Here is a 12,278-nt window from a genome sequence, read left to right on the forward strand (position 1 = left end):
CGGGCTCTCCATGCGTGGGCAGGGTAAGCAGGACTCACGGGCTCTCCATGCGTGGGCAGGGTAAGCAGGACTCACGGGCTCTCCATGCGTGGGCAGGGTAAGCAGGACTCACGGGCTCTCCATGCGTGGGCAGGGTAAGCAGGACTCACGGGCTCTCCATGCGTGGGCAGGGTAAGCAGGACTCACGGGCTCTCCATGCGTGGACAGGGCTAAGCAGGACTCATGGGCTCTCCATGCGTGGGCAGGGTAAGCAGGACTCACGGGCTCTCCATGCGTGGGCAGGGCTAAGCACAGGACTCACGGGCTCTCCATGCGTGGGCAGGCTAAGCAGGACTCACGGGCTCTCCATGCGTGGGCAGGCTAAGCAGGACTCACGGGCTCTCTTTGCGTGGGCAGGGTAAGCAGGACTCACAGGCTCTCTTTGCGTGGGCAGGGTGAGTCCTGCTTACCCTGCCCACGCATAGAGAGCCTGTGAGTCCTGCTTACACCACCCAAACAGGGAGCCTGTGAGTCCTGATTACACAGCCCACATGCACATAGCCTGTGAGTCCTGCTTACCCTGCCCAAGCATAGAGAGCCTGTGAGTCCTGCTTACCCTGCCCAAGCATAGAGAGCCTGTGAGTCCTGCTTACCCTGCCCAAGCATAGAGAGCCTGTGAGTCCTGCTTACCCTGCCCAAGCATAGAGAGCCTGTGAGTCCTGTTTACCCTGCCCAAGCATAGAGAGCCTGTGAGTCCTGCTTACCCTGCCCAAGCATAGAGAGCCTGTGAGTCCTGCTTACCCTGCCCAAGCATAGAGAGCCTGTGAGTCCTGCTTACCCTGCCCACACAGGGCAGATTGATATCTCTATGTATATAGTCACTGTGGGTTGAAAGAGAGCCGGACTCTGTCTTTCTCTGCCAGCATATAAACAGTGTTGCTAAATCAAATAATAGAAAACTATATATCCTTCCACTCGGTGTCTCCCCTTCTATCCTATGCTGCCTTAGATAGGAGACCTGGCAGAGATTTTTTTAAGTTCAAACCTCTGCTGATGTATTGGGCTACTTTCACACTAGCGTTTTTTTGCGGATCCATCATGGATCTGCCAAAACGCTTCCATTACAATATTACAACCGCACACATCCGGATGAACAGATCCGGTTGTATTATGTCTATATAGCCATGACTGATCCGTCTTGAACACCATTGAAAGTCAATGGGGGGACTGATCCGTTTTCTATTGTGTCAGAGAAAACTGATTCGTCCGCATTGACTTACATTTTGTTTCAGGACGGATCCGTTTGGCTCTGCTTCGTCCGACGGACAGCAAAGCGCTGCAGGCATCGTTTTGGTGTCCACCTTTCAGAGTAGAATGGAGACTGAACGGGGGCAAAATGATGCATTCTGAGCGGATCCTTTTCCATTCCAAATGCATTAGGGCAAAACGGATCCGTTTTGGACCGCGTGTGAGAGCCCATTACGGATCTCGCAACGGAAAGCCAAAACGCGAGTGTGAAAGTAGCCTTACTAGAAAGCAGTGCATCATGGGTGCTGAGATGACCGTAACACAGTGTTCACCTGTTACATGTCTATTCTGACAACGCTGTGGAAGTAAACGGTTGTCCATTATTAAATGTGCCGCTAAATTTTGGTTCAAACTCTGTATTAGAACATTAAATAAAACATAAGTTGTAAACCGAAGTATTTGCGAAGTTACCCAACGATTTAAGTGTCTATAAAAACAAATTTGGGTAAAAGTAGACCTGCTCTTTGCCCTCTTTGAACATTTACTATAGGCCGATGGTATGCAACATTTGGCTCTACAGCTTTTGACTATAACTCCCAACATGCTGAGATTTGTTGAGCAGCCCATAGTCGCAGTCCTCAGGTGCAGGTTGTAGCGGTAGATACGTAGGATTATTCTATAGATAACCTGATGAGTGCACAGTGTAACAAGTTTCAAATAGGACTAAATGGTGTTACCTTGATTGTTGTGTTTTTTTTTTTTTTGCAGCTTTTGGTTGCACACAAACCTGACTTTAAAAATAAAAAAATCTGCTACGTTTATGCAGAGACAAATGATACTTTGTAGCAAAGTTTATTTAATCATCACAAGACGGACTTCTATCTTCTGGCCTAATTGGCTTGTGCAGAAAAGACCCATCACGCGCCTGTGATGTGTAGAGTGCTTCAGGCTTGAGACCTTTCTGTACAGAAATGTATGTGTTGCATGAGTTCCTATAAGGCAGTTGTTCTTCCCCTTTAGTGTAGGCTTGAAAAAAAATGTCGTCCCAAAATAGAAAATGTCAGTAAGTAGGAGATAGATGCCCTTTAAAGGGCATCTGTCAGCAGATTTGTACCTATGACACTGGCTGACCTGTTACATGTGCGCTTGGCAGCTGAAGGCATCTGTGTTGGTCCCATGTTCATATGTGTCCGCAGTGCTGAGAAAAATTATGTTTATATGCAAATGAGCCTCTAGGAGCAACGGGGGCGTTGCCATTACACCTAGAGGCTCAGCTCTCTCTGTAACCGCCGCCCCTCTGCACTTTGACAGATCCAGGCAGTGAAAACTTAATCACATCTGGTCCTGTCAAAGTGGATAGGGCGCGACAGTTGTAGAGAGAGAGCTGAGCCTCTAGGTGTAATGGCAACGTCCCCGTTGCTCCTAGAGGCTTATTTGCATATATTAAAACATCATTCTTCTCAGCCATGCGGGCACATATGAACATGGGACCAACACAGATGCCTTCAGCTGCCAAGCACACATGTAACAGGTCAGCCAGTGTCATAGGTACAAAACTGCTGACAGATGCCCTTTACGATTACCATTCAATTGTTCTCGAAGGGCCCAATCCATTTAGCTTTGGGTGATGACTACAATAGGAAGTGTCATGACGGTTATATTTGTCATCTCCCAGCTCTTGAAATTTCCAGTGTAGTCCATAACTAGAAATAAAGGGTCTGGTTTTTTTTTCTCCTCCCCGTGGGTGTGTCTGATATTGGGGGTGTCTTATGGGTGGGGGTCTGACTTCCGGGGCCTTCCCTGATTGGGAGAATGGGTGACCTCTCCGCATTTAAATGGAGTGACACACTCTGCCGGTATAGTCAAGTCCATGGGTCTGCTGGAAGTAGCAGGGTACAACTGCTCAGTCATCTCCGGCGACACCATAGAGGTGAATAAAGCGGCATGCATAACATGACTTCATTCAGATGTCCCCCACAGATCAGACACTTGAGGGATCGACCTCTTTAGGACAGGAATAGATTTTTAGTGGATAAATCTCTTCACTTGGTGATCTTTCTATAGAAAATATAGGCAGTCTGTATAAATAACTGTATTTAATATAGAATTCCCACGTAAAGACGGTAAATTGTATAAACCAACAATTCATAATTTCTAATTCATATAATTTGCCTGACTGGTTTTGTTTCGGCCCATTCATTCTGTACCAGTAAGGTATCGGGATTTCACTGACTTTCTGAATCTCCGAATGTGTATTCCCAAAGTAGATCTGCCACGTGTTATCACATATCATTGACTATATTCTGCTAATACAGTGTGTCCTCTATGAAAGCCAGAAGCACCCTGCACGTCACAGGCCGCAGACTGCACCTGTTATCAACCTGCATTAGATTCTTTCAGGCTGGATTCAGTTTAAGATTATTATTATTAATAATTTCCTTGTTCTTTGGCTCATACCAGTCTCTCAGAGACATTCTGCAGCTATTAATCACCTTTTTGGGTGGAGTTAAATTTGTTTTTGTTTGTTTTTGTTTTTGTTTTCTTTTTTTTAACTTTTTAACTTTTTGATGCATTTTGCTTGAAAAAGAGCTTGTGATATTCACCAATCTTATTGATTGTTCTGTGACTGTGCCCTGCAGAGGTTTAATAAAATATATAAAAAAAAGTCAGTTTTTATGTATTTTGTGCGTATTGTATTCATGTACATGAATGTGGAGATGCACACGTTATTTTATGTTCCCACTAGTGTTGTAATGGGTACTTAAACATTACGGGGTGGCGTATGTTTTTTTTTTTTTTTTGTCCTTTTCACTATTGTCCTCATTAGAGACTGGAAATGGAATGTATATGACCTTAAAGGGGTTGTCGAGGCATTATATTTTGATGACTTATCCTCAGGATAGGTCGTCAATATCTGATCGGTGGGGGTCAGACATCCGGCACCCCTGACAATTAGCTGTTTAAAGAGGAGGCGGCACTCTATTCTAGTGAATGGAACGAGTACTTATTACACTGTGCCTCCGAGAAGATGGGCGGTGTAATGAAGAGGCAGTAACGCCTGAGGATAGGTCATCATTATATAATGCCTGCACAACCCCTTTAAGGCCTCATGCGCACGATTGTATGTATTTTGTGGTCCGCAAACCACAGATCCCGGCTGTGTTGTCGTGGATATAAAACAAATGCTATATATATATATATGTGCACCCAACCTTTCTATCTATTTTTTGTCAGTGCCGCCATTCTTCTATATATAAAATATATATATAATTTTTTTATTTTTAATGGATCAAAAGAAAAATGTATTCAAATTATATTGATCCATGAGGTGGACATGTAGACACCTCAAAAAGAGTTCGATCGAGAACCTAATTATTTTGTGCAATCAGTAAGAAAAGGGTACAAGCGTCTATGCAAAAATATAAATGATTATACAATAATTTTAACTTGTAAATTTCAATGACACACAATGATATGCAGTACCCAGAATTCACCACTAGATGGTGCCAACATAACACTATTCAACCAACACAAGAATATTATGCAATACTGCCATCAATTATGAGAGATATATCAATTAATTGATTATGCACGGAAATTAAATCAAGAAAATGACATGCGTGCCCTTGCTTTGCTAACTATGACTAATCTCTGATTGTATTAGTAGTATTGCAATAAAGCTTATAAATTTATCGTCTTTATATCAAACTAGGGAAAATAAAGATTCCCAACAGCGAAGTTCTCTGAATTCAATATTAGATTCTCTATTGAGTTATGTGCATCGTAACTGAACAGTGCCAATATTGAAGTAGCTCCTTACACTATATCCACACTAAATGGGGAATTAACTTTTCAATACTACACACGCATACAAATCATACATTACCCATGAATGTAGGTGATAGGCAGAGTAATTCAGTCATAACTTCTAGCAGGAGTAATAGCGGAACCACTGTTTTTGGTTTAAAAAAAATATATTTCTACATGGCAAATGATTTACTAGCAGGTGTAGTAATAGAAACCCAACAGTCATGACATGCATTCTGCTAATTCTCTAATTCAATCACTTATTGAAAGGGGCATGTTCAAAATAATAGCAGTGAGGAGTTCAATGAGTGAGGTCATTCATCCTTTGATAAACAGGTGGCAATTATTGCCCTTATTTAAGGAAGGAAGGAAGCAAATGTTGGAAGGAAGGCAGCAAATGTTGTACATGCTGGTTACAGTGCATTTCTCTCTGAAATTCGGAGGGAAATGGGTCGTTCCAGACATTGTTAAGAAGAACAGCGTGCCTTGATTAAAAAGTTCATTGGAGAGGGGAAAACATATAATGAAGTGCAGAAAATGATAGGCTGCTCAGCTAAAATGATCGCAAATGCTTTAAAAGCGAAAAACTACCATTTGACTGGATAGAATAGCCAAAATGGCAAGGACTCGGCCAACAATCAGCTCCAGGAAGTTCAAAGAAGGTCTAAAGTTCCCTGTGAGGACTGTTACAATTAGAAGACGCCTATGTGAAGCCAAGCTATCTGCAAGCAGCCCCCTAAAAAGTCCTACTGTTGATAAAAAGACATGTGCTGAAGGGGTTACAATGTGCCAAAGAGCACAATGACGGCCTAAAGAGATATTTTGTGGACTGATGAAAGTAAGATTGTTCTTTTTGGGGTCTAGTGGCCGAAGACAGTTTGTCAGACGACCCCCAAACACTGAATACAAGTCATAGTACACTGTGAAGACAGGGAAGCATGGCGCGCAAAGCATCATGATATGGGGAGGTTTCTCATACTAAGCTGTTGGGCCTATTTATCGCATATCATGGATCAGTCTGAATACATCGGAATACTTGAAGAGGTCATGCTGCTTTATGCTGAAGAGGAAATGGGTGTTCCAACAAGACAGCGACCCCAAACACACCAGTAAACGTGCAACATCTTGCTTCCAGACCAACAAGATTGACGCTATGGAGCGGTCGGCCCAATCCTTGGATCTTAATCTAATAGAAAACTTGTGGGGTGACACCAAAAATGCAGTTTCTGAAGAAAAACCAAGAAATAGAGAAGAACTGTGCAATGTAGTCCAATCATCCTGGGCTGGAATACCTGCTCACAGGGGCCAGAAGTTGTCCGACTCCGAGCGACACAGACGTCCAGCAGTTCTCAGAAACAGCGGTTATACAACTAAATAGTAAAGTGATTCAAAGGAAAGCAAAATCTTCAAACATTTTTCAGTTTATATAGTGAATGTTTGAGTTTGTAAAGAAGAATACAAACACTGCTATTTTTTTTTTTTAAGTCTAACTAACTTTTCTTAAAAATTTTTTTTTGAGGAATAACACAAATATGATATATTTTTCATGTTTTGATTTGGAATAGAATTTGTAGTGTTCCTAATGCATTTGTGTGTATGGGAATAAAAACTATTTAGAAGGCTTTTGAGCTTTATTCAATTTTTTAAACACACTGCTATTTTTTTTTAACACAACTGTAGCTATTAAAACAGTTATGGCAGGAGAGGTGACAGGCCCTCTTTAAGCTGTCATCCGGAAACCCATCAGCACGGGCACACAGTTTACAAGATGTGCCTGAACAAGCTTCACCGCAAGGCTTGTCCATTTGACCAGACCACCAGGCGCTATGTGTTTTTACTCCATCCACTTTTATCGGCCCCGACAAATTCACTAACATTTACACCAGGCGTAAATGTTACTATTCAAAAGGGGTAATCCTAAAACATAACATTTATTGGTAATACAAATAAAATATAGTGTCCAAAAGTAATGTGCAAAAACAAACATTGGGATAAAGGGTGAATAAACCCCCGATAAATTCAACCATAAATATCCCAAATACAATTATACAATAAATAAAGTGCACGGCGGCACTAGTAACCAGCATGTCCTACCGGTACCAAGGGACGGTCACCAGATCCTTCGCCAAAAGCTAGAGCCGTGTCGTACCCATCTGAGGATGATGTCCAATCAACATGAAGATGGCAGTGAGGCTCAGCTATGCAGGGTCCCTATTCAGGCCCCATAGCTAGCTAACCATTCAGCCCTGATACTAGGTAATGTGTAGCAGCCTGACCACAGGGCACTCGTCCGGAACCTGTCCCTCAGTAAAAAGATCTATATGTCCCTATATATACATGAAACACTCCCTACACGGATGTTTCACTGCCAGGGGAGATGGAAAATGTACTAGGGATCAATACCGAAATAAATTATCAATCCCATACAGCAAGTTGACAATTATGTCTGCTGGTCAAGAGGGGTGGCAAGATGGTGGGACCCTCCAGGGGCAACCTCAAAGTTGGGAGGTAAAGGTGGTGCAGGATAAAGATAGATATACCTGCACATGGGACGCCAACTAAACTGGCGCTCCCACCTTGTTTAAACAATTACCTGGTTCTGACTGCCGCCACCTGTGATGCCATTAGCCAATGAGCGCACCCGCCCGCCTGCACGTCAGCATGCTCTCATCACATATCCAGAACGAGGTATGAAGCGCAAGGAAGTGCCGGAACAGACTAGGCATTCTCGCGCATGCGCAATCTCGCACTAGGTCCCACAAGATTGCGTCAGCCGGCCAAATCGACCAGGACATTAGAGGCAATCAGCGATACCCATTGCTCCTATAAACTCATGGGTGGTGGGATGATCGGACATCATATCACCACCAGAGCACATCGGCCCACAATCGGACCATATATTAAACATGGTATTAAAGGCCATTTACCATAATCGGGGCAAAAAAGATGCCTGGATGACGGCCCAACAACAAAAACGTTGGCCATTGGCACTATCTACTATATATTCTAGTGGTCTTCCTACAGGAGGTGAAAGTTTAGTGGCAAAGTGAATAAGATAAACCAACCATAGATGACAGCAAATAAGGGGTAAACAACCATCATTAATGAAAGGGAAAGACCCTCATTAATATGGGGGAAAGGTATAACTCCTAATCGATTTGTAACAAGTTATAGAGTCAAGGGCATTGAGAAACTACTTATAGCTGCTCAAGGGAAGGAGGGACCAACCGCTCCATTGCAGTAACAGTGACCAGGGGCAACTACTTGTTCACAAAAACAACTAAAGTTCAATTGTTCATTAATCCCTGTCGGTGTGACCGTCTGTAGGAGAAAGAACCAAAGTGCCTCGTGCTGTAATAGAATCTTGTCCCAGTCTTCCCCCCCCCCCCCCGCGTTTAGGGGGGCTAACCGCTTCAATGCCCATGACTCTAATAACCCTAGGGTCTCCCTGATGGGATTCACATACATGGCGAGCAACCGCTGTATCCCGTCGCTTTTCTATGTCCAGGAGATGTTCTCCTACACGTCGACGAAGCTCCCGTTTAGTTTTTCCTATGTACTTTTGACAAATGCACGTAATTTTGTATATAACACCAGAAGTCCGACATGAAATGAAGTCTCTAATGTTGAAGCTGCGTTTAAGATTGCTACTAGTAAAGGTCTTGCCCGTAGTAATACCGTCACAGGCCACGCAGCCACTACATTTAAAACAACCCATAGGACGGTGACTCAACCAGGTGTTTGATGTAACAAGTGGAGAAAAGTGACTGTGCACTAGTGGATCCTTAAGGCTCTGGCTCCCCCTGAAAGTCACCTGTGGATACTCGTGTAAAACGTCACAAACATCCGGGTCCATCAATAGGATAGGCCAGTGTCGCCCAAGGATCTCCCGTGATTCATTAGAAGAACCATCAAATGTGGTAATGAATTGCATCTTCCTGCTTCTTTTTAGGTATCAGAAGTGTATCTCTTGGGGTGTTAGCCGCCTCCTGGAAGGCCTTTTTCAAAATGTTATCAGGGTAACCCCTAGCCCTAAATCTGTGTTGGAGATCTGCAGCCTGATGTCTAAATTCTTGCTCCTCTGAGCAATTCCTCCGCAGGCGTAAATACTGTCCGTAGGGGATTCCTCTCTTCAATGGCAATGAATGACTACTCTTCAATGGCAATGGATGATCTGCAACCTGATGTCTAAATTCTTGCTCCTCTGAGCAATTCCTCCGCAGGCATAAATTCTGTCCATAGGGGATTCCTCTCTTCAATGGCAATGGATGACTACTTTGCCAGTGAAGAACAGAGCTCCCCCCCCCCCCCCCTTCTTAGATATTCGCACATCCAAGAAGGGAAGTGATTGTTCATCAACCTCATAGGTGAAACGGAGGCCAATGGTATTGTTATTGAGACACTCCACAAAAAGTTTAAAGGCCGATTCACTGGCATTCCAGATTATGAAGATATCATCGATGTACCGGGCCCATAATGTTATGGGCCCGGTCATCGAATCACCCTCCCCAAAGACAGTGGTAGCCTCCCACCAGCCCGGGAGCAGGTTTGCATAAGACGGCACACAGGAACAACCCATGGCCGTACCCCTGAGCTGGTGGTACAGGCGGCCATCAAACACAAAAAATTATGAGTGAGCAAAAACCTGAGCAATCTGAGAACGAACTCATTATGCGTGGAGAATTGTTGCCCGCGCATGCTTAGGTAATAGCCCACTGCCTTAAGTCCTGCCTCCTGTGGTATGGAGGAATAGAGCGCCTCCACATCCACACTGGCTAGGAGGGAACTGTCATCAATAGATATCCCATCCACCCATTTCAAAAGGTCCATGGTGTCACGGGTAAAAGACGGGAGTGCAGTTACAAATGGCATCAAAATCTGGTCAATGTGGACCCCCAGGTTCTGTCCTATACTCCCAATACTGGCCACGATTGTTCTCCCTTTCAGTGGTCTAAGACTTTTGTGAACTTTAGGGAGATTATAAAAATTGGCCTTTACTGGATGCTTGGGGTACAGGACATAAAATTCCTCTTGGGAAATTAGATTTTTTACTCTACCTTCAGACGAGATGTCCCTAAGCTCTACCAAATAGGGTGCTGTGGGATTCGAGGTCAGCATCTGATAGCTGTTCCTATCTTTGATTATCTGCTCACACATGGACTGATAACCCTGTCTATTCATGAATAATATAAGGTTGGATGGTACTCCAATCTGATTGCGTGGGCAGCAGGAGATTGTTCCCAAACCAGATAATGATAGAATTCAGACTCCTGTACTCCACTTGGTTTTCAAGAAGAATGCTTTTATTATAAATCAAAGTGCGGTTCCAGTCAAAAAACTATTTCGGCGTATAGCCTTCTTCAGTACAACTGGAAGGGCATATAAAGGTATCTCAGTGAGTACATTACAGTAAACATGCAAAAGGAGCCCGATCAGGTACTGAGTGCATATACTGTACATACTTTTCAGTAGGCCAACATGGTGGGAATAAGCACTAAGGAGCAAGAAGGGTGCTTACATGATCCTGGGAGGAAATGGGGGGCTGCCCTGATTGGTTCCCAGGCCGACAGACAGCCTGAAAGAGCCAATCAGTGCTGCATCAGGCAGGGTGGTGCCCTAGCAGAACATCATTTTGTGCTGGGCTATGAATGAGGGATGGGTCTTGCAATGTCTTTCAGAAAAAACATTTTAGGGAGTCAGGGACAGTCAAAAGTCACAATCAAGCTTGCATTCTACTGCCAGAGATAGAGAAGGGAAAAGCTAGAATCTGAAAGAATTATTGTGTAGAATAAGGACAGGCAAGGAAAGCTGTCAGCCAGGGAGTGAAAAGTCAGGAGCTGAGGCTGGGTGTGCCTCCTAGCACAACTGTAGCTGCTGCAGAACCTCCAAAGCCGCTACCTGCAAAGGTCTTTTTTTCATATTTTAAGGCTACATGCACACGACCGTGCCGTTTTTTTTGTGATCCGCAAACCACGGATCTGGAAAAAACGGAAGGCGCCCGTGTTGCCTTCCGAAATTTGCGGAACGGAACGGGCGCCGGCAATATAAATGCCTATTCTTGTCCGCAAATCACGGACAAGAATAGGACATGTTATATTTTTTTTGCGGTGCCGCGGAACAGAGCCACGGATGCGGACAGCACAGGGAGTGCTGTCCGCATCTTTTGCGGCTCCATTGAAATGAATGGGTCCGCATCCGAGCCGCCAAAACGTGGCTAAGAACCGCGACTAGCAACAATGTCAATTGCGATCATTACAGCCTTTAAGTGCCATGATCACTGGATCTAGAAGCTAAAAAACCTGGAAGCGCGTTCTTCTGGGTTTCTTACCAGCATCCTCTGCAGCCAATAAGGATGCCGGTAATTGAATTCAATACGCTGGGTCTCTCTGAGCAGACCAAGGGTATTGGAGCTGTGATTCTTATTTTGGCCAGCAGGTGGCAGGCCAACATAAGAATGAACAATTCTGCTCTCATTATGAATCTTTATGAAAAATGATGGTACAGAATTAAAAAAAAGTCTCACACAAGCTACAAAATATATAATAAAAAATATATAAACATTTTAATAGAATGAAAAAAGAAATAAAAAATATAAACATCATGGGCATCACTGCATCTGAAACCGCCCATACTATCAAAATATAAAAATATTTTTCCAATACGACGAATGGCAGAATGTGAAAAACGGGTCAAAATGGCCGATTCGCCATTTTTTCATTGCTTCTTACCCTAAAAAATATAATAAAATGTAATAGAAAATCACTCCAATCGGACTCCAAAATGGTATCAATAAAAACTACAGATCGGTCCCGCAAAACATGAGCCCTCACACAACTCAGTAGATATAACTATAAAAAAAAAATTATGGGGTTCAAAATATGGTGATGTAAGAAAAAAATATTTTTCAAAGTTTTAATATATTTTTACACTATTTAGAAAAAAAAATACTATACTGTACACATTTAGTATCGTATTGTACTGACCCAGAGAATGAAGGGCATTTTTAGCCGTGAAGGGAACGCCATAGGGACAAAACCTGTAAAACGGTGGAGGAATTGCATATTTTTTTCCAATTCCACCCCATTTAGAATTTTTTTTTCCCACTTCCCACTACACATGGTGGCATTAGAAAGTACAACTTGTCCTGCAAAAAATAAGCCCTTCATGGATATGTGAACAGAAAAATAAAAAATAGTTATGACTCAAGGAAGAAAACACTGTCAAAGGTGCAGTTACCCATAGCT

This window comes from Bufo gargarizans, chromosome 7 (genome assembly GCF_014858855.1).
Source record: "Bufo gargarizans isolate SCDJY-AF-19 chromosome 7, ASM1485885v1, whole genome shotgun sequence".
Classification (NCBI taxonomy): Eukaryota; Metazoa; Chordata; class Amphibia; order Anura; family Bufonidae; genus Bufo; species Bufo gargarizans.